Source organism: Medicago sativa, chromosome 5, assembly GCF_051527215.1.
Source record: "Medicago sativa cultivar Bolivia chromosome 5, Bolivia_mono, whole genome shotgun sequence".
Classification (NCBI taxonomy): domain Eukaryota; kingdom Viridiplantae; phylum Streptophyta; class Magnoliopsida; order Fabales; family Fabaceae; genus Medicago; species Medicago sativa.
This window is the reverse complement of record NC_140753.1, coordinates 32,148,853-32,171,863: the sequence shown is the minus strand read 5'-3', so window position 1 is coordinate 32,171,863 and position 23,011 is coordinate 32,148,853. Positions and strand designations below refer to the sequence as shown.

Here is a 23,011-nt window from a genome sequence, read left to right as displayed (position 1 = left end):
AAATGAATTTTTTTAGATAATATCATTGTAAGGAAATCACATTACTTACATTTGAAAAGTCCTTGGTGCTTCCCAGTGCATGACCAAAATTCCTTGATGTATCATTATCTACCTCCAACTCTTTATCGCTTAGTACAAACCAATTGTGCTACTTAACCTCACAAATACTTCATTATTAGATATTTGAAGTTGTAAGTGATAAAGATTAAAGTCATCAAGATACAACCAAGTAATTGAGCTCACGTGGTTAATTAACTCTACAAATATTTGGGAGAAGTCGACTTCAATATCTTAGTGAAACAATTTTTTATCATACTTTACTTACCTTTCGATCGAACTTCAAAATAATAGGGTCCCTTTCCCTAAAAACTGGAGAGTCAGAACCAATTATTAATTTTTTTTTTCTTCAAGATACCTTCTACAGTTAGTGGCCATACATGTCATGATAGAAGGAAACTCTGCTTCGCTTAAAAAACTTTTAATTAAAGTAGTGCACTATGAATGCTCCCGTATAAAATAAGTGGGAAACTGAGAGCTTTTCACATGGAAGAAGAGAATGAAAAGAAAATACATAAGAAAATCGTAATATTTAATATACTATATGTCGCAACAAATAAGCGATCTCACTATTTTTTAATCATACTATGTCAATGTTTATTATACTAAGAGATAACATTACAAAATGACAATAATTGATTATGTTTGAACTAAATGAAATAGTAAAAACAATCAGTTGTCCATGTGAGCATATCTCAGTTGACAGGGGCCGGGATTCGAACCCTAGACACCCCACTTATTCACCTCACCTTGAAATAGATGAATTCTAGCGAGTAGGCTACTTGACGGAAAAAAAATCATTTTTTTTTGACAAAAAGTAAAAAAATCAGTTAAACTAATAAGTATTATTAAAAAAAAATTAACCAATTGTTAATTCATTTAACACGAAAGTATGTGATAAAGGAGGTGTAGAAAATAGGGTTTTTTTTTAAGAAAAAATAAAGTAGTTTTAGCACTCGTATAATGCAATTGCATATTTCTTACAAGAAAATGATACTAAATAAACTAGTAAAGAGTCCTCATGATACTAAATAAATTAGTAAAGAGTCCTCGTGAGCTTAGCTCAGTTGATAAGGACAATGCATAATATATGCAAGGTCCGGGGTTCAAATCTCCGTCACCACAAAAAAAAAAAAAAAACTAGTAGAGAAAACCAGTTATACTAATAAGTATTATTAAAAAAAATTAACAACCGTTTATTTCATTTAACAAAAAAGTGTGTGATAATGTGGGTGTTGAAAATAGAGTTTTTTTTAAAGTAAAAATAAAGTATTTTTAGCACTCATTTATGTAATTGCATATTTCTTGCAAGAAAATGATGCATTGTTACTATGGACCACAGTTAATTGAACTTACTGTTGAGCTCGTTTGAATTAAATTTTTGTATAGTTTTACACCCTTGTTTTTTATACACACACTAGCAGAAAGACGACCACACTCACCTTTCTATTTAATTTAATTATGAGATGATTAGGTAAAATCAATTCAAATACATTTATGTAAATTTCATTTACATACTATATGTAAATTACAAGGTTTTATAACTTAAACAAACTCAATTCAATTACGTTTTTTTTAAACAAAATGATATGGAGTTGAGGATAATTTAGCCAATAGTATTTTTTTTAAAGAAAACAACATGAGTGTATTTTCTAACTATGGGGTGTGAAATTAGTAGTTTTTGTAATTTATATTAGCAGGCCATAGTAAGGTTTCAGCTCTTTCTCTTTGTTGGGTAGAAATATTTTCTGTTTCTTCCAATTCTCTTAACATTTCTTCCACATATGAAATATGTAGAATTATTAAGTCACGGATTCCCCAAAGCGTATTTTTCATTTCTATTCTTAAATTTTTTTTTTCTATTTTATCAGCTAAATTTTTTAGCTTTATTTTGAATAAACTTAATTCGTTTTTTATTGTTATTCCAGGCATTATAGCTTTTTATTAATGTTTGAAACTTCTGATTTTAATTCTGAAATAGCTTTTTTAAGCTCTTCTTTTTCTTCATTTCCAAATGAAGATCTGGGGGCTAAAAACTTTGTCAAGGAATTTTGCCTTGTCTTTAGACTATTACTCCGTAATAAAGGAGTTCTGTCAATAGACATAATTGACTTTGATTTTTCTAATGGTTTTAGAATTGGTGATTCTAATTTTAAGAATGATGCAAATAGTTCATCTATCTGTATCTTTTCTTTTCCACTAAACTCTATACTATGATGAGAGTTACTTAGTGCATAATTCATCCTATAACATATAGTGAAAGGATGATTTCCTGATCTCATAAGATCTTGATCTTTGAGTCTATAATGAATTACTATGGATCTATTTAGATCTATATCTTTTAGACTCAAACCTATTTGTAAATTTATGTCGAATTTTAGTTTCCCATATTTTAAATTTCCTTCACCTTTTGTTATTAGTGATTTATTTTTATTCATTCTAGCATCTTCTATTAGAAGTTCTAGTTCTGAATCTATTCCTGTCATAAAAGTACTTTTTATGATTATTTGGATAGTTGATATATGAATATATCCTATCCTTTTCCTTTTTTCTATCGATAGATGTTTTAATCTTTCATCTATTTGTTCCTTATCTATCATGGTTATAACAACAGATCCATCTGTTGATTCCATTAGTATCGGTACTTCTCCTACCATCATTCCATATTTTAGAATGTTTTCTCTGGATAGTTTTTCTTTTATTAAAGAAAAAAATATTCTTTTGTTTTTCTCTGAAATTTTCTTCAGGTTTTAAGGTAAAATCTACCTATTCTATATGATCTATTAATACATCGGCTATGAATCCAGATGCATTTTCTTTTATTGTGCTAAATTCCATTTTAATTTGACAATTTTACTATTATGGTAAAATCAATAATTAAATTGACTATATAATACTGGATAGTATTTTTATAAGAAATCATACTTAAATTCATACCTGATTTTTTGGCTATGACTTGAAAGTTTTTGATTCTTTGGTTAACCGAAAGATTTGTTGATGTATCTGATTTTAGCTCAAAGCTTTTTAATGTGTCTGATCTTTTGATCTGTTTTGGGCATAACCTGAGGTTATATTTTTAAGTAATACGTGATCCCTCCAGAGCAGAAGCTCAAGGATCAGAACCCTCCAGAGCATAAGCTCAAGGTCCAACTAGTTAGAAACTAGGAAGAGTTTAAGAGAACAATTTCACACAGGAAAAACTTAGTTCATTCACTCTTATTTTACAATGAGCTGGAAGCTCTTATTTATAGGCGGAAAGGACTTACAAGTGGTTCACATGTCCTTTTCCAAGCCAGCTAAAAAGAAAGACAATTAAAACACACAAAGAAAAAGCAAACGCATTATCACATAAGGTGATAAGATTCTTATCCCTAATTGGTCCCCATCTGACTCAGATGATAAGGTTCCACGGTACATTTTTTCTATTTACATGACATGTTTCAAGCTTTTTCCTCAGATTTGTCTTCATGTGCCGACACCTTTGATGAAGCACACCATTTACACATATGCCCCTTGTATTTTAGGAATACTAACAGCATTCTTTCTATACTTCCTCAGGAATTCTGTACAAACCTTGTTCAAATCCTGAGAAGAGATCTTCAAAGTGCAAAACTTGCTTCAAATGTTCATCTGTCACTTTTTTCTTGGAATCACAGACCATGAGGCATAAGTCTGTTGAATATAAAACCTTAAAATTGGTAATGGACGAACCATACCTAATAAGGCTATCATAAAAGCGTTTCATTTGATGAATGAATGAATGGACAGACCATCCAATGCTTTCTAGATCTGCTGGTAAATAGGTCTTGTTAGAAATACCTATTTTTATATTGTTCTTGGCCCTGTTGCCATGATATTGTTTGCTAAATCATACCATGGGTATGTTTGTTCAAATTGGAGGAATATTTCTCTCCCTTTTGCAAAGAGATCATTGAATCTCTTGGCTATATCTCCAATTTCTTTTGGAAGAAGGCTAAGTTCTTGAAACCTTCGTTCTACTTCTTCTTCTAGATAGACTGTTTTTAATAGTCCCATATCATAGAAGTCTTTTAAGAGTTCTTTCGAAATACCTGGTACGGTAATCGCTTTTGCACTTAACTTGGCATTTACCGGATAGAAGGATTCTTGGGCGAATTCTTCTTTGTAATTAGTTGGCCACATTCATTTTCTGATAAAATCGTCAAATGTTTTTTCTTTATTTTTTAATTTTTCAAGTTTGAGTATTATGTCTACAGAGACTTTCTTTTTGACCTCCATTGTTGATGGTTGACCCATGTCAATTGAAGTCGTACTTTCTTTGTATGCTGAGTTGTATGCACCTTTTACCTTTTCCATAGTTGGATATGCCTTATGACGAACATTTTTTCCATCAATATGGAACTTTGCAATTGCCCAGTTACTGTAAATCCCCTTCATAGGACCATCAAAAATAACATAGACATTTTTTCCCAGTTGCTCATCGATGGGATCGACGACAGCGTTTGATTCTGCAAAGTCGTTTTTTGACCCTTCTGCTTCTTCAGCTATATCACCCCAAGATTTTTTGATGTCTGAGATTGTTAGTTTTGGTTTACTCGTTGGACTTCAACCATTAGGTTCTATTGACTCAATGGGAATTTTCGATTCTTCTGGAGCTGTGTACTTTACATAGTAGTTGTATTTTCCAGAATCTTGTCCTAGCAAATCCCAATTTTCATCATTTTTAGGAACTTCAGCTGGTTCTCCTGTTGTTGTTTTCATGATTTTCAGAAATTCGTCAATCATTTTTATCATCTCCCCCTCTCTGAAGAGAGTACTTGAAGCTTCTGACGATAGATTTCTATCTGCTCATCTTTTTGCTTTAGATTGTTTTGAAGCACCTTCAAAGCTTGCTCCATTCTCTTGTGAGTGTATCTGCAAAACAATTGTTTTCTGATTTTATTAGTTGAATATAAGGATAGAATTGTTGGATGCGCATCTGCCATCGAACAAGTCTTCCTTGTTTATGATCAACTTTTAAATTGTAGCGCCAAAATCCGCTAACATAAGTTGAATCAGTTCTTAATAAAAATCTTGATGGAATTAAATCCATTCTCCATTTTTCTAAAATTTTTAAACAAGAAAGTGTTTCTTTCTCATTGATATGATATCTTGTTTCAGCATCCTTAAAAGAACCTGAAATATACTTGCACAAGACAAGTTCATTATCCTTAATCAGGATGCTATTGCTTGAATAATCAAGTCTTGTATCAGTCGAAATCGATTTTATATCTAATCGCCCATTAGGGATATCTGATTTTAACTGTGGGGTTGCGCCCACAATGGTATAGGATTGTTGTGGGGTTTCATCCTCAACATATCCACTGAGATTTAATCCCAATTTTTGTTTACCATTAGGTAGAGCTCTCATAACTCCAGCCCAAGTAAACTGATCTGCATCAACATTTACAACCAAAAAATCATTTTCTTTTGGGTTGTATAATTGTGGTAAAACTTTTAGTTTTTCTTTTAAAGATTTTACAGCCTCAGTATCTTTTTGTGTCCAAGACCATGGCCCTTTTTCAGATATCTTCTTCTGTAAAATTTTCCTCTCATTTGCTAAATCTTGGAGAAATCCTTCATTAGCAATGTAATTTAAACATCCCAAAAATATTTGGATTTGTTTTCTATCCACTAACTGATCAGGAAAAAGTAAAAAAAATTCTTGAACATGTGGTGATAAATCGAGCTTTCCTCCTTCTCTTAAAATAAGACCAAGGAATTCGATTTCTTGTTTCAAAAGTGTTGACTTTTTTCTGGATAGAACAATACCTCTATCTTTTATCCTATTTAAAACAGTTATAACGTCTTTGACATTTTGTTCTTTACTTCCTTTAGTAAAAATTAAGATGTCATCGATATATACAAAACAAATATGGTCAAGACCTTTAAGAGTATTGTCCATAAATCTTTGATATATTGATGGTGCTTGTTTTAAACCAAATGGTAAAACATTCCATTCAAAATGTCCTTCTGGACAACTAAAAGCTGTTAAGGGTTTTGTTTCTTCAGATAACATTAACTGCCAATATCCAGATTTTGCATCTAGGGATGAAAACCAATTATATCCTTTTATTTTTTCAAAAATATAATCTTTTCTTGGCAACTTATAAGAATCACTTACAGTTGCATCATTAAGTTTCTTATAGTTGATTACCATTCGAGCTTTACCTCTTTTTATCTCATTGTGTTTTCTGACATAAAAAGTTGGCGCTGAATGTGGACTGATAGAAGCTCTTATTAGACCTTTTTCTAATAATTCTGCTATTTCTTTTTTGAATTCTTCCTTATCATCAGGTGAATAAGGAATTTTATATAAAACTTTAACTTCCTTTTTAGGGTCTTTAAGTTTTATAACAATTAAATCTTGTATCTTATTTACTACAGAATCTAATGGATTTTCAGAACAAACTTGATCTAAGTGATGTTCTAAATTTTGTTCAACCGTTAGGTAAAACTTTCTTTTATCCCACATACATCTGAGTATGTTAAGATTTTCTGAAATTGCTTTTAAAATTTTATTTTTTGTTACAATATTTGTTGTAACAAGTTCATTTTCTTCTGGATTATTGACATTAAACCATTTTAATGTTATAGTGTCAAGCTTTTGGATAAAAGGATTATATAACTTTAGAAAGTTATTTCCTGTTATTAAATCTAATCCAGAATCATGTTCATAGATTGATCTTACATAAAAATATCTATGTTCGATTTTTATGAAGGTATTTTTTAAAACAAACCATATTCTATGTTTTGTCTTATCAGCAATTATTATTTCTTTTGGTTTTTTCAGTCTAATCCACTCATTGGATATAGATTTTCTTCCAAAACATAGAGTTGCACCGGTGTCGATGTAACCCATGATTTTCTTTTTATTCAAGATAACTTGAATAAAAGTTGAATTAGGATTTCCATTTTTCAGGATTTTCCTACTCATTCTTCAAATTCTTCCTCAGTAGTATATTCAGAGATACTACTTCCATCATAATCTATATCTGATTCTATTGGTTCGAAACCTACTTGCTAAATTAATTTTAGGTTTTCTTTTCTAGAATCTTTCTTCTTGGGACATTCATTCGCATAATGTCCTTCTTCATGACACAACCAACATGTGCATGTTTTCTTGCCTTTAGGGCATGAATTCTTTTTAGGACATTTTTTCTTTCTCCTAAAATATTTTTGTTTGTTAAATTTCTTAGGAAACTTCTTTTTCCTCTTGTATTCTGATCGATCAATTTTCCTAAAGATCTTTCTTTTCCTTTTTCTTCTGGACCTATTACATCCGTAGTTACCTACTTTATCTTGAAGTTTGTCGCAAAAGATGTTTATTTTTGCTTCTCTTTTAGCGATTTTGTTCATGCATTGTTCAGACATCCATCTTCGCAATGCAGTTATCCTAGTTCCTAGAGTATCTTCTAGCCCTACAATTACTTCTAGGTGTTCTTGGATTACCTTATCCATTTTTGTTCCTACCGTAGGTGGTAGTTTATTATAAAATAGACCTAAAAGATTATATTGTAATCTTTTATGTGGTGATACTGCATAGTAGTATTTTCTGAATTCACATATAAATGGTTCGATTTGACACATATCACAGATTCTTAAGTTAAAGATTCTATGAATGTTAATATTTTCTAGGTCTGCTTGTGCTTCAGGTGCATCAAAACCTACAAATTCCTTTTTTAAAACTGAATATACGCAATTTATTACTTCTTCAGTTGTTGATGGAAGTACTGGGTCTGGGTTTTCAGACATGAATCTCCAAACATTTCCTGTAGTTTTAGTCTTTAGATAATTAAAAATATCTTTTGAACCTAAACTTTTTAATGTAGAGTCTAATTGGATAGTTACCATATTATTATGGTACCAATTTCTTAGCACTTTTTCAGCATCATCGCTACAGTCGATGTCTAGAACATCATCTTCTTTGTGACGATTTATGGTATGTATATACTTAGGTGGTATATGTCTAAATCTTCGATCATTCATTTTGTCTTGAATGATTTGTTGGTCGATGAATTCTTCTTTACCATCACGGCGTCCTCTTTTACGACCTTGATCTGATGACTCTGGGTCATCAGTCTTAACAAGTCCTACTTGTGGTTCTTCTTCTTCGAAGCTTCCAAGTGAACTTTCTGAATCGAAGTCATAAATGAATTTACTTTCATCTTCTGGTTCTTCGATATTTTTCTCTTTTTCACTAATGTCTAAAGTAGCCATTAGGGTTTGTAACTCTTGTAGCTGGTTAGCTATTTCTTCTTCTGTTTCATCCATTATGGTTTTGGAGCGAAAAAGTGAAATTCTTGTTCTGATTTTTCAGGTTTTTCAGGAATTTTTATAATATCTCCCCCCTCTTCTTTGAACAGAATTTGTAATTCTCTAGGGTTAGACATTTATCCTTTTTAGGTAAAAGTTTTATCAGATCGATTAAATCGTCTATTTTTACACATAGTTTTTCATCTAACAATTTTTGATTTTCCTCTAGATTAGTGATAGGGCCAAACCGCAAGTGCACGGCCTATCGAAGTAATAGTAGTAAGTAAGAGTATCGTTCCGCTAGGGAGTTGGTCAATCTAATTAACTTTTAGATATTGATTAGAGGAGAAAGAATTAAGAAGTTGGAGAGTGCAGTTTTTGAAAGTAAATAACAATGATAATAAAAAGCCTCGGGATCATTGGTTCATCATAATAACGAATCTTTTCACAAGCAAGCCTTAAACTTATAATTAAGCGTTAATCCTAATTACTAAGGACAAGTTTCTCTTTAGCATATCACAGCTCCTCTCGAAGTCAGTGAGTGTATCCCTCCAACAACCACACCTATTCTCATGGGTGATTGCCTTTGGGACCCTTGAAGATCGAAACTTTATGTGTCCCAAGGTTTGCTAGACTATTCTCATGTTTCGCAAACCTTGTCTAAATTCACTTGATCGGATATCAAAGCTCCGCGTTCGCTTTATGAATTGATATCTGTGATGATGAATTAACCATTATCAAACCCTCCGCGTTCGCTTCCACAGTTTGATAATAATTAATTCATGTTAAAACGGTGAATTTAGATTAGGAATTAGGGTAATAATTAATTAAGGTTTAAGACGTGGCTTGATCCGGATTACGTCATTAGACTTATCCAACGATCCCAAGACAAAGAAGTCTACTCACTCATGTTCATCGTAGACATGGGGGAAGAAGAGAGAATGCGATAAAAGTAAATTGCAAAGGAAGTAAAAGGAAATAAAGACTTTATTGAAATAGCAATTGAAATAAACAAAGTAAAACGTGATTGTTTATGGTGGAGAGCTACTCTATTTATAGCTTTACAATCGACTTAGAAACTAAGCAACTAAAAGGGTAAAACAGTAAAGCTGCAACAGGGTAACTTGGGCCCGAAGAAAAAGCAGCAAAAGAGGCTCTGGGAGGTGGCACGGCCGTGCCACATGTTGGCACTGGCCCTGCCAAGCTTCTGACTTGGTGGGAACATATTTTTGTCCCGTATCTTCGTATTCTTGCGCTGTATTTGCTCCAGTCCTCTTTCTTTTGCTCCAAGACACCTTCCACCATATATTTATTCCTAAAATAAAATAAAACACAATTTGAAGTAAAATATTCTAAACTAAAATAAAATGCAATAAAATAAAATCAAATCTAAAATAAAACTAAACTAAATAAGGCAATAATTAATACTATCTATGACTCATCAAACTCCCCCACACTTGAATCTTTGCTTGTCCTCAAGCAAAAGGCAGCAAACATAGTAGCAACAAAAGATTTGATTATGGCAATATTAAGAACAAATGTCTCAAAAGAAAGGCCTTGCCTCAAGTACACTAATTACAATTTCAAATACTTCTCATGAACCTATTCTACCCAACATCAAGTCTCAAGTGAGTGTGTGTGTGCAGTCCAACCCTTTTCTTGCTCCTGTATTAGACAGATATTATGAGGAATAGGTTCTATCCTTAGTGCTAAAGTAACCGAGAAAAGTCTTTTCTTCATTTCATATAAGAGTGATGGGAATTTGAGTTAAACATTAAATTAGATATAACAATTAAGCACAAGGGGCTGCAGATGCTTAGGGGCTATCTATCCTCGTAGGGAGTCTTCTCGGATGTAATTGTCCTTTCCCCCTAGATTCAAAATCACCCTAAGTAGTGCTGCAAAATTATTGTTTGTTTCATCTCCGCGTAGGAAGTCTTTTTGGATGTAATTGTCCTTTCCCCCTAGCATTGATGAATTTGTTTCACTTTAGGTTCAAATTAAGGAGTCACCACCACAATTAGGAAGTTAGGGATTGTCCTTTCCCCCACATGTTGGTGCCATTCTCCCGCCCCATTTAACATTAACAAATTAATAAGAATATAACAATTAAGAACAATTTGATTAATTTTCCCACACAAACTTATACTACTTTTACTCTTAAGACTTTAAAGGGTCTAAGTTAACACTAAAGATAGAACGTGTTCCTTAAAATACCTATTCATACATTTACTCAAGGATTGCAACCGGGTGCTTTTCTCATTGGAGAATTTTCACAATAAAACATGATATGGGTATAGCAAGAACATAAGAAACACAAGAAACTATTTTCATGTACAAGAAGCAACCTAAAGAAGAGACAAAACAAAAATTTTCATGCCATATTTACATTAAAAACAAGCTACTAGTCATGCCTCTTGCTATAAAAACAAAACAAAAGAATAAAGTTCAAGGGAGTTTGGGAACACTACGACTTTAGACACTTTATTAGGCCCCCCCCACACTTAGGGGAAGCATTGTCCTCAATGATTCAAAAGAAAAAGAAATTAAAAGAAGAAGAAGAAGAGGAAGAAGAAGATGAAAGAAGGAGATGAGTAGAAGAATGAGAGAGATAGGGAGAAGAAGAAGGGAAGAGAGGAAGAGGAAAGCTCACATTTGTTTATTGAGGTCCGTAAGGAGGACCTTGAAGTTGGAGGTGTTGCATCATCCGACGGAGCATTTCATTATTTTCATCATTGACACGGTTGCCCCTTTGAACTTCATTGCGAAGGCCGGAGATCTCAACACCTTGCCTTTGTTGCTCGGTGCTCATCCTCTCGATTTCATTGTGAATCCTGGTCCATTGTTGATTTTCATGAAGCTCGCCGGTTTCATGGCCATGGTGCCCCTCTTCATGGTGCAAGTTAGCACCTTCTCCTTCATCATGGTGCAAGTTAGCACCTTCTCCCTCATCATCACCAAGAACCTGCACATCATTAACATACAACCAATTTTCTTCCACCTCGGTGGTAGTCCGAGATGGGTTAGGCAATAAAAACATGATTGGCACATTTAGCTTAAGTTGGTAATGGAGGGGTGGACGATGTTTGATGAAATTCATAGCAATAAGGGTTTCTATGTTAAGCCTATTATTTCCCTCAATTGGTTTGATCCCCTCATCTTCACCCACTCCAAAACACCTAGCTATATATGTAATGATGCCACCCACCACTATGTCTCCTCTACCGGCCGGTCTAGTACCGACAAAGTCTAGGTGATCAATCAAATAAAAACAGGTATTGACGGGGTGGTTGTGGAGCATTGCCCATAGCATGAACAACTCATCGGTTCTAGTGTTTCCTAGCTCGGTTCTACCCCAAATAGTGCAAGCCATTACCCTCTGAAGGTACCTAAGTACGGGGTTGTGAATATTGCTAGCTTTGTTCGCCCTAGGGACGTATTTGTTAAGACCGGTGATTTGTTTCCAAAAGGCAGCTGGGTCATAGTTATCCGGTTTAAGGCTGGGATCCCAATGATCATGAATATATCCCTCATTTGCAAAGCCTAAGGCATCACAAAAGTGCTGAAGTGACATGTCATAATCAATATTCATTAACCGGAAAACAACTCTATGGTTAGGGTTATCAAAATTCATCTTATCTTTAGTAAAATCTATTGAGCTCAAGAATTCATAAGTGAAATTTTCATAACCCCTCATAGGTTTCAGCAATTCAGTCCAACCTAACTTTCCTATCAACCTAGAAACATCATCAAGCAGCTCTAGCATATCTAAAGTATGGGAATCAGGATAACGAGAAGGGTGCAGATGTTTAGAGATAAGATTTTTATACCTGTCCCTTTGCTTGTTGTTTTTGAACTGGATCCCATGATTCTTCACTTGGGCTTGCTTCTTTGGGGCAGGTCCTCCTTGAGAGCTTGCTGGTTCTTTACCACTTCTTCTTGAAGCCATTGACCTTTGGTAGAATTGGTTTTGAAGGTTTAGGGTTTGGGAAATTTTTTGGTGGAAAGGATTGGTTAGGGTTGGGGTTGATGTTTAAGGAAGTTTTGTTGGTTTGGATATGGAGATTGGTTAAGGTTTTGTGGTGTTTGGGTTAGGTTTTGAAGGATTAGGGTTTTGGTGAATTGTGGGTTTGGATGGATGAAAGATGTTTTTGATTGGTGGTTTTTGTTTTGGGTGAAGTTTGTGGTTGATTGGTGAAAGAATGGAGTGATTTGGTTAAGAATTGAGGGAGATATGGTGGTTTGAAGGTTTGAAGGTTATGGAGGTTTAGAGAGAAGTTTGAAAGATGAAAGAGGGTTGTGGTTTGTGAATGAGGAAGAAGGAAGAAAAATTTGATGTTATAGGGTGCTAGAAGTCGGGCACGGCCGTGCCACCTATTGGCACGGGCCGTGCCATCATTCTGACTTTGAACCTTCAGTTTTGCTTAAAAAATCTGGCACGGCCGTGCCAGTCTTAGCACGGGCCGTGCCAACCTTCTGGTCCAGGGGGCTTCAAAAATTTTCATTTTCTTGAATCTTACTCGGACAATTACCTACAAAACATCCTAGAACAAAGAAAAACAAACAAAACAAAAGCAATTAAATGCGTGGGTTGCCTCCCACGAAGCGCTCTTTTAATGTCATTAGCTTGACGGTTAGAAAGAGTCCTTAGAATGGATCAAAGATATCATATTGTGTAGATGACGCTATAAAACGTTCTTTCACAACATGATCGTTAAGCATGCAACAAGAGTAAAGAGCGGGACCTTTCATAACGTTTTCCAACTCGTATCCTACCATTTTATCACTCACTTGAAAGACTATCCTACCAAGTTTCACATCAATGAGAGCTCCCGCAGTTGCAAGGAAGGGTCTACCTAGGATTATAGGGACGTCATCGTCCTCTTCAATGTCAACGACTACAAAATCAGTGGGGATGTATATCCCCTCTATCTTAACAGGTATGTCCTCGACAAATCCTACAAGTTTCATGGTAGAACGATCAGCTATCTTCAGTTCCATTTCGGTAGGTTTCAATTCTCCTATCCCTATCCTTTTAAGAAGAGACAAAGGCAGCAAACTAACACTAGCTCCTAAGTCACATAAGGCTTTGTTTATGGTTTCTTTCCCAATTTCACATGGTATGGCAAAGCTACCTGGATCTCTAAGCTTAGGGGGTGCTTCTTGGATGTTTGCACTAGTTTCCTTAGCCAAGGCTATTGTCTCATTATGCTCTATAGCCCTTTTCTCTGAAAAAAATTTCCTTTAAAAACTTGGCATAAAGAGGCATCCTAGACAAAGCTTCAGCAAAGGGAAGTTTAATGCAAATCTTCCTAAGTATGTTAACAAATTTTTCAAATTTACCCTCTAATTTAAGCTTTTCGGGATTTAAGGGGGATGGAGTTTTGTTTTCTTCAAGTGGTTTAGCTTCTTCTATCACAACTTTATCACCTAAGGGCTTGACATTTTCTTTCCCAATGTTTTTAACCTTGGCAAAAGTTTCGCCTAACTTACTACCCCTAAAAGATATGACATTAACTTGGGCTTTGGGGTTGGCTTCGGTTTGACCAGGAAAGACTCCCGGTGTTTGGGAAGATGTAGCCACTTGTTGGGCTATTTGAGCGATTTGAGTTTCAAGCATTTTAGAGTGAGTAGCAATAGAATCAACCTTGGTATTGAGCTTGGAAAGAGAATCATTCAGAAATCCAGTTTGGTTTTTGAGTTCTTGAAGTTGTTTGTTTTGGTTGGCAATAGAGTTTTCCAACAAAATTTCCAAATTGGATTTTTGAGTGAATCTTTGGTTGTTTGCATAACCGGGTGGTGCTACTTGTCCATAGGGATTTTGGTTTTTTATAAAAATTTTGATTTTGTCGCATCCCTTGGTTGTATTGAGCATAATTCATTTGCTCAACACCATTAATAGCACTACCTAGTTGGCAATCAACACCAGCATGACCAGCTATACCACATATTTCACAAGAAGAAGTAGATGCAGAGTTGATAGCACTAACATTGAATTTTTCAAGTTTTTCAGTTAGTGTATCAATTTTAGAAGCAAGGTGATCATAGTTAGAGACTTCGTGTATACCTGCCTCCTTTTTGGAGGGTGAAGAACTAGAGATGGCTCTCTCGTCGGTCCATTTGTAATGATTCTGAGCCATGTCTTCAATTAGGGCATACGCTTCCGTGTAGTTCTTGTTCATAAGTGCTCCACCTGCAGCTGCATCAACAGACATCTTAGTGGTATAAGACAAGCCATTATAAAAAGTGTGGACTATAAGCCACTTCTCTAGGCCATGGTGGGGACAAAGTCTTAGCATTTCTTTGAAACGCTCCCACGCCTCATAGAGAGATTCCCCATCTTTTTGATTGAACCGTGTGATTTGGTCTCTAAGTTTAGCGGTTTTAGATGGTGGAAAGAAACGGGCAAGGAATGCTTGCCTCATCTGATCCCATGAAGTAATGGAACCGACTTCGAGGGAATGGAACCAAGCGCTAGCTCTATCCCTTAAGGAAAAGGGAAAGAGATGAAGTCTTACGGCTTCTTGGTTCTCCTTCATGGTTCCACTAATTCGTAGGAAAACAGAGATGTGAAGATTGGGATCCTCAGTGGGGGATCCCGAGAATTGGTTTTGCTGCACCAAGTTAAGTAGGGCAGGCTTGATTTCAAAGTTGTCATCCTCAACCGTTGGGTACACAATAACAGCTTGTGGCTCAGCCGTAGACGGCGTTGCATACTCTTTGAGAGTGTGATTGGCCATGTCGGTGTTATTTTGTGCTGATCTCCTCCTTCTATGTAAGAACCTTTCGATCTCGGGTATGAATACCGCTTGATTTCTAGTTCTTCGCATACAAGGTTGAGAACCCAAGAAGTTAACGATAACAGAAAAAAAAAGTTAAAAATAAAAAGAAAAAGAGGAAGAAGAAGAGAGAATTCTAATCACTAAGAAAAAGCTAATTAAATTAGTTAACTCCCCGGCAGCGGCGCCAAAAACTTGATAGGGCCAAACCGCAAGTGCACGGCCTATCGAAGTAATAGTAGTAAGTAAGAGTATCGTTCCGCTAGGGAGTTGGTCAATCTAATTAACTTTTAGATATTGATTAGAGGAGAAAGAATTAAGAAGTTGGAGAGTGCAGTTTTTGAAAGTAAATAACAATGATAATAAAAAGCCTCGGGATCATTGGTTCATCATAATAACGAATCTTTTCACAAGCAAGCCTTAAACTTATAATTAAGCGTTAATCCTAATTACTAAGGACAAGTTTCTCTTTAGCATATCACAGCTCCTCTCGAAGTCAGTGAGTGTATCCCTCCAACAACCACACCTATTCTCATGGGTGATTGCCTTTGGGACCCTTGAAGATCGAAACTTTATGTGTCCCAAGGTTTGCTAGACTATTCTCATGTTTCGCAAACCTTGTCTAAATTCACTTGATCGGATATCAAAGCTCCGCGTTCGCTTTATGAATTGATATCTGTGATGATGAATTAACCATTATCAAACCCTCCGCGTTCGCTTCCACAGTTTGATAATAATTAATTCATGTTAAAACGGTGAATTTAGATTAGGAATTAGGGTAACAATTAATTAAGGTTTAAGACTTGGCTTGATCCGGATTACGTCATTAGACTTATCCAACGATCCCAAGACAAAGAAGTCTACTCACTCATGTTCATCGTAGACATGGGGGAAGAAGAGAGAATGCGATAAAAGTAAATTGCAAAGGAAGTAAAAGGAAATAAAGACTTTATTGAAATAGCAATTGAAATAAACAAAGTAAAACGTGATTGTTTATGGTGGAGAGCTACTCTATTTATAGCTTTACAATCGACTTAGAAACTAAGCAACTAAAAGGGTAAAACAGTAAAGCTGCAACAGGGTAACTTGGGCCCGAAGAAAAAGCAGCAAAAGAGGCTCTGGGAGGTGGCACGGCCGTGCCACATGTTGGCACTGGCCGTGCCAAGCTTCTGACTTGGTGGGAACATATTTTTGTCCCGTATCTTCGTATTCTTGCGCTGTATTTGCTCCAGTCCTCTTTCTTTTGCTCCAAGACACCTTCCACCATATATTTATTCCTAAAATAAAATAAAACACAATTTGAAGTAAAATATTCTAAACTAAAATAAAATGCAATAAAATAAAATCAAATCTAAAATAAAACTAAACTAAATAAGGCAATAATTAATACTATCTATGACTCATCAATTAGATAATTTTTCATCGAGTTTTTCTTTAAACTCTTTTTCTAGTAGAGTTTCTACTATCTTATCTAATCGTTCTTGAAGTACTATTAGATTCTCAAAAATATCTTGTATTTTTTCATTTAATCCTTTATTAGCAATTAGTTAATTTTTGTAACCTATGACTTAAAAGATTTGCTAAGTTTTCATACTCCCAGTATGTAAAATAATCGTCTTCGATTATTAAAAACCAGAATGATGTCTCTCTACACCATCTAATTTGATTCTTTACCCTCTTTATGTCATTATATTTTGGTTCTAAAATAAATGGTTGTGGTATTATTTTTCCAAATGGATTTATAAGACCATCCATTATTTATCTAGCTAATTTCTTAAGTTCTTTTCTTAGAGAATCAGCTAATTCTACATTTTTCTTAAAGAGAAAATAATCAAAATCTTCTTTTAGATAATGCCAAGCTGTTTCTATGCACCACCTAATTTGTGTTATTACTAGAGTAATATCCTGATAACTTGGATACAAAATAAATGGTAATAAAACCATTTTCCCTTTTGGATTTATTTTAAATTTTATTTTAGACTTTTTAAACCGGTTTTTGATCAACTGATTTAAAAGGTTTGACTTTTTTGGAAAAGTCATTTTGATGACTGCACTGTAGAATTTGCCTTGATATTTTCCTTCAAAAAAAAATGATTGATATTTAAGCATCATAATTGATTATTTTTCATTTCATTTCATATCATAATATCTATCTTATCTCTATCTCAAATCAAAAATCAAAATCAAAAAACAAAATCGTGAAACCTTATCTTCTTCACCTTCACGAAATAACCATGGCTTCCGATGAAATCGAGAAGACGTAAGAATTACGCAAGAAGATGGAAAAGCAACTCGCACGTCTCATTAAAATCACTAACGACCCAGATCTCTATGGCGATAGCGATAGTGATAAAGCTTCATACTTTCCTTCAATTTCTGCTACTGAAGAAGAAGAAGAAGAAGAAGAAGAAGAAACTCACGATGCTCCTCTCAGAAACTTTTTATCAATCACCGTTTCTAAAATTGCTCCTCTCAGAAACTCGTCGGATCCGTCTGTTAGGTCCTATGCTGATGTTATGAGAGATGAAGCGTTGAATAGGGAGAGAGAGGAAACAATTAGGTTAACTTCGAAGAAGAAGAAGGAAGAGGAAGAAGCTGGCAAGGTTGCGCCGGAAGGAGAAGGAAATATTTCCAACTCCAAAGATATCACCGGATTCACCGGATTGGGATGCACCAGATTCGAATGCGATGACACCTGGGAGATGGGATGCTACTCCAACTCCTGGGAGAGTAACAAATGCTAGATAGGTAGATCATGCTGAGGTTACAAGAAATGGTGGTAATTCAAAGATATCACAATGCTCAGTGGAGAGACCTATTATCAGCAACTCAAAGAACAAACTTCTCATCCTTGATGTGAATGGACTACTTGTTGATTGTGTCAGTAACAGATATTATCAACAACCAAAACTGGATTTTTGGGTTAGAAGAACGATTAAAGGTAACAAGGTCAAATACCAAGTTCTCTCATATCAAGTCCATATCTGATCTAGGTTGAATTTAACAAATTTTACCTGTGCCTTTTGCAGTGTACAAGAGGCCCTTTTGTGATGATTTTCTACTGTTTTGCTTTGACAGATTTCATGTGGGAATTTGGTCATCTAGAGCCAAGTATTTGCTAACCTGTGTTTGATTTTATCTATCTTATTTCTTGTGTTTATTAGTTTGACTTGGGTTTACAATGTTATCATGTGCTAGTTTATTTGCATTTCAGAATTTAGGCTTTATACATTTTTATTCTTACTATTCTTGATGCTCGTGTGTACTGGCAGGTGGAATGTTGATGACATAATCAAAGATCTTATGGGGAAATCTGCATCCAGGCTGCTCTTTTGTTGGGTAATCTATTCTAATTCTTTAGTTTTTAGCATAATTTTACGGGATATTTGGTTAGTGAAGTAAGTTTAAGTTTGCTAGAAATAATTTCTATATCTCAAGTCAAGTTAGTATTGGGATAAATGGTATATCTTTTCCTAGTTGTACTTCATTAACAATTTTACTGAGAGAATTCTTGCTGATCAACAAAATATTGCAGTATTGTGTCGCATGTTTAATTTTAGCATACTATATATATATATATATATATATATATATATATATATATATATATATATATATATATATATATATATTGGGAAATAGTTATTTTGTGGAGACTAAGAAAAGAAACCAAAATTACTAATATTCAATTTGGTTTTATGCACGTGGGGCAGACTCTATAAGCAATTTACTTGCTACAACGAGTGATTATTAGAGGGATCAAAAAGACTTTTCCATGGTTTTCAGTTATTTGGGGGTGTATTGTATGATATAGTGCCAAGAGAGGTTTGGTTGATGAGCTAGAAAAGATAGGGGTTTTGATTTCCTACATTAGAACTATCATGATAGAACATCGTGGCATTGTTTGATCTATGTAGCCACCACACGTAATTGGATAAGGCTTGATTGTTGTTGGTTGCTTCTGCTGCAGAGACATCCCACCCTTAATAGCATTGTTCTCAGCTTTATAGCTCGATATACTTTTACAGCCAAGCTGACTTGCATGCCTCCCTTGTGGAGGATTTTCCATATCATTTACTAACAAGTAACTACTACTATTACTTAACAGAAGCAATAAATTTTATATATGGATTTCACTTTAGACAAAATGGATTTGGATTTGATATTGTAAATTATACAATTGTGTTCGTAAAATAGTTTGTTTTTCGTATTACTAATTAGTATGTTAAAATGCAGTTCAAAATTATTACTGCAGTTAGCAATTAATTTCTACTTGGAATTTTTCTAGATGCTAATGAATCTTTCTTATGTTTTCTTTAGAATCAGTCCCACTGTAAAACTACAAAATTCAGTACTGTTGAGAATAAAGAGAAGCCCCTTGTGTTGAAGGAACTCAGAAAGTTGTGGGAGAAGCTGGAACATGGTCTTCCGTGGGAGAAGGGAGAGTTCCATGAGTCAAACACATTATTAGTGGATGACTCCCCTTACAAGGCGCTTGTGAATCCTGTAAGCTCATGTTGTTTTCCTTTCATTCGTTATGCATTGAGCTTTGCTTTCTTGTGTTACACGGGTTTTCCTCTTATGTTGTCACTCACCCTAATTGTATTATTTTCAGATGCATACGACCATATTCCCCTACTCTTACCACTACCACTACACCAAAGACTCTTCATTAGGTAGTCTTCTGTTCATATTTCTTTCCTCACACACCTTATCTTTTGCTTATTATTGCTAATTTCCATTGATTGACATATTCAAAGTCGTTTTTAGATTCCAATGCTTTCAATATATTTCGATATATTTATGCATCTAAGATTGTTTATTCATGTTTACACTCCCATTCCTTTTTACTATTAACAGGACCTGAAGGTGATCTTCAGGGTTATCTAGAAAGGTTGGCTATGGCTGATAACGTTCAAGAGTTTGTGTCAGAGAATGAATTTGGCCAGCGGCCCATAGGACCAGCAAATCCATCCTGGAGTTACTATCTCAAAGTTATAGAATCAGTCCGGGAAAATGATATACCTTCAGCACCAGATGGGGGAGCAAACTGCTTAAAGAAGAAATTAGGTTGAAAGCTATTGAGACGAATATTGATGCACGCCATTCGTACTTTAAAGTGTACTTGTCTGTGTTACGAACACATTACATACATCCTAGGACACAGATATGAGACCAAATATTTTATGGTGTTTCAGAAATGATATTTATTACGAAGAATTGACTCACGAATTCCAAACTGATTAGGTGGTACAATATTAATGCTATACCCAACCTTGTTTTCTGACCAAAACAGAGGATTTAATTGGTTCACTAAAGTCGCGACTCCGTGCTCGTGAAATTTAGCCCACTACTACAGAATGAAGTTTTTACATCAGCTGGAAATCACTTTTCACATCAGGTGGCAACTGATGTAAGGTGTCATGATGTAGTGTAACACCCATACTAAACGTATCTAGAAAGTTTAGCACGTGCGTTATTTTTAGTATTGGATACATTAAAATTACAACATAAAAAAATCGAATGAATAATATACATCAATACACGTTCGTAAAATACGTTACTACACCTTTTTCCTAAAATAATAACAGATACATCCTTGAGATCCATATCCATCCCTCAGCGTGTACGAACGAGCATTTGATGAGATATCCATCCGGCAACTAACTTGTCGTCCAACCTGCTTATCTGAAACAAAATAGGATTTGGGATGAGACATAATGTCTCAGTGAGTTCCACCTAATCCTAGGCTATAGGCGACCTCAAGGGAAACCTACGGTCACCACGTGTCTACTTTACAACCTGACGGTTGATTATACGTGTGTGGGGGCTTGCATGCTTAGACGGAGGTGCACACTAGGACCGTCATAAATCAACTTATGTGTAATTGGCTTACTATCATCATATGTGTCATGGCGGTCAAGGGAACCTAAGACCACTATGCCAAGATACGGTAAACGCATCGAGGTCTTCATGTGACATGTTCATGACACAAACCTAAGCCGGACGATTAGGGAAAACCTAAGAACGTCAACGGCATCATAATCTTTACTTAACTTGTACCTAACATAATCATATCATAAAACATGCATGAATGTATTCATTGATTCTTATGTTAGCGTTGAACAATCAAACATAATCTTGGTTCGTTTTACGGAGAGTCCCGGGTGGAGTAACCCCGAGTACACTCCCATACATGACCGATGTACGTACATCGGACTCCCTCAGTGTCGTGCGGGTCCCTTGCGGCTTAAACCGTTCCCCTTAGGTCGAGAACCTCTCGTATCCCCCTAACGTGGATAACGAGAGACACGAACACCTACAACTTATATTAATCATAATCTTATGCATACATGAATGGTTAATCTATAACCTCTTGAGTTAATTTCCTTAACTCGGATCCTTAATCGATCCCTTGGGGTAATAACATATAAGTTCATGAGCGTAGAAGAATATTCATCGCACTTTACTTACATATAATCATAATCAATGATCTAATTCTCGACAACTACATCGAGTCTCTAGTTCCATTCCCAATTTTGCTATTTCTTGCTACCCGTTCAATTCATGTTAAAAACTCTTGCATGCCATGCTTATTTATACGTTATGAATACTTGCTTATCTATCAAGATACATTTATAAAAGTCCATGTATTGAAGTTATGTATTGAGGGGTTATCATTGAAGAAGAATGCATACAAGCAAACTGGACCGGAATACGACGACTGAGGCGAGACGAGTGAAACAATGCACTGGGCACTGTTCCACTCGCAATGGCGAGTTACAACTCGCAGTGGCGAGCTTCAACTCGCAGTGGCGAGCTAGGAGGCGAGTAAACCTCCAGTTCGGCCATTCTGCTCGCAGTTGCGAGCTACCTGCTCGCAGTTGCGAGTATTGACAGTCCAGCACCTGCAAAATGGAGTTTTTGACCCAAAAACCTCAATACAATCATCCCAAAGCATGGCAAGTTGCTAAATATCATATAGAACATGTAAAATAGTCTTGACACAAGTATTCACATGTATATATATGCATGACACAAAATAGGGTAACATATACATATAAAAACCCTAGAAAGTTCATGGTTATCTTACAAGCATAAACCACATAATCCCAAGGGTGGGAGCTATCTAAGGAACTCACCTATCATGATTCACAAGCTTCAAGCATCACCTTGCCTTCACATAACCAAACCAAAGTATTCTTCCTTGCCTCCAAAACTTTAGGTTAACCAAGCAACACCATCCATACTCTAGCTCATGCTCCATCTTCCACTAGTTACTTCCAATTTGCCATAATTATCATAACATCATCAAACCCACTTCTTGTTTGTCTTGAAACCCTAAATCTTGATCTTGATTCCAAGTTAGCATCAAAGCTTCAATACAAACCCAAAGCCCTAGCTTCTTGGTCTATAAACTTGTGAAGGCTAGAACAACTTATGTTTCAAGTTCCAACTTTTCCAAACCAAAACCCTAGCCTTGATTATCTTCTAAAAAGGAGGAAAAGAGATAACAAGCTTCATCCAAGTTACTAACCCCTTGTGAAATCATAGAAAAACCAAAACTTGATTCATGAACCTTGAGGAGGAAATATTTGATGAGGATTAGGAGTAAAGAACAACCCCAAAACAAGCTTCTTGATTTGATAAGAGATTGGGAAAGATTGAAGAAGAGAAAGTGAAGGATATTCAAGATAGATCCAAGTTTCACATGCTTAAGAGATCAAGAGAGAGCAACCTTAGCTCACTTGGAAAATGAAGGAAGAGGATTTAATGGAGAAGAAGAGAGAAAGGGCGTGAGGGAGAGGAGAGAAGGAAGAGAAGTTTCCTAACTTCAACCCTAGAGAGAGAAAGAAAAGGAAAAAATGAGATACTTTGGCCACAATTCAAAATAAATATCC

The 23,011-nt window shown here is 35.3% G+C and overlaps 1 non-coding gene across 1 annotated transcript; it reads left to right on the top strand.

Moving 5' to 3' along the window:
• The first annotated feature begins 14,601 nt into the window (after positions 1-14,601).
• LOC146921819 (small nucleolar RNA R71) lies at positions 14,602-14,708 on the top strand. The gene has a single exon (XR_015012932.1). It is a non-coding gene; the product is annotated as a small nucleolar RNA R71 (small nucleolar RNA).
• Positions 14,709-23,011: the final 8,303 nt, after the last annotated feature.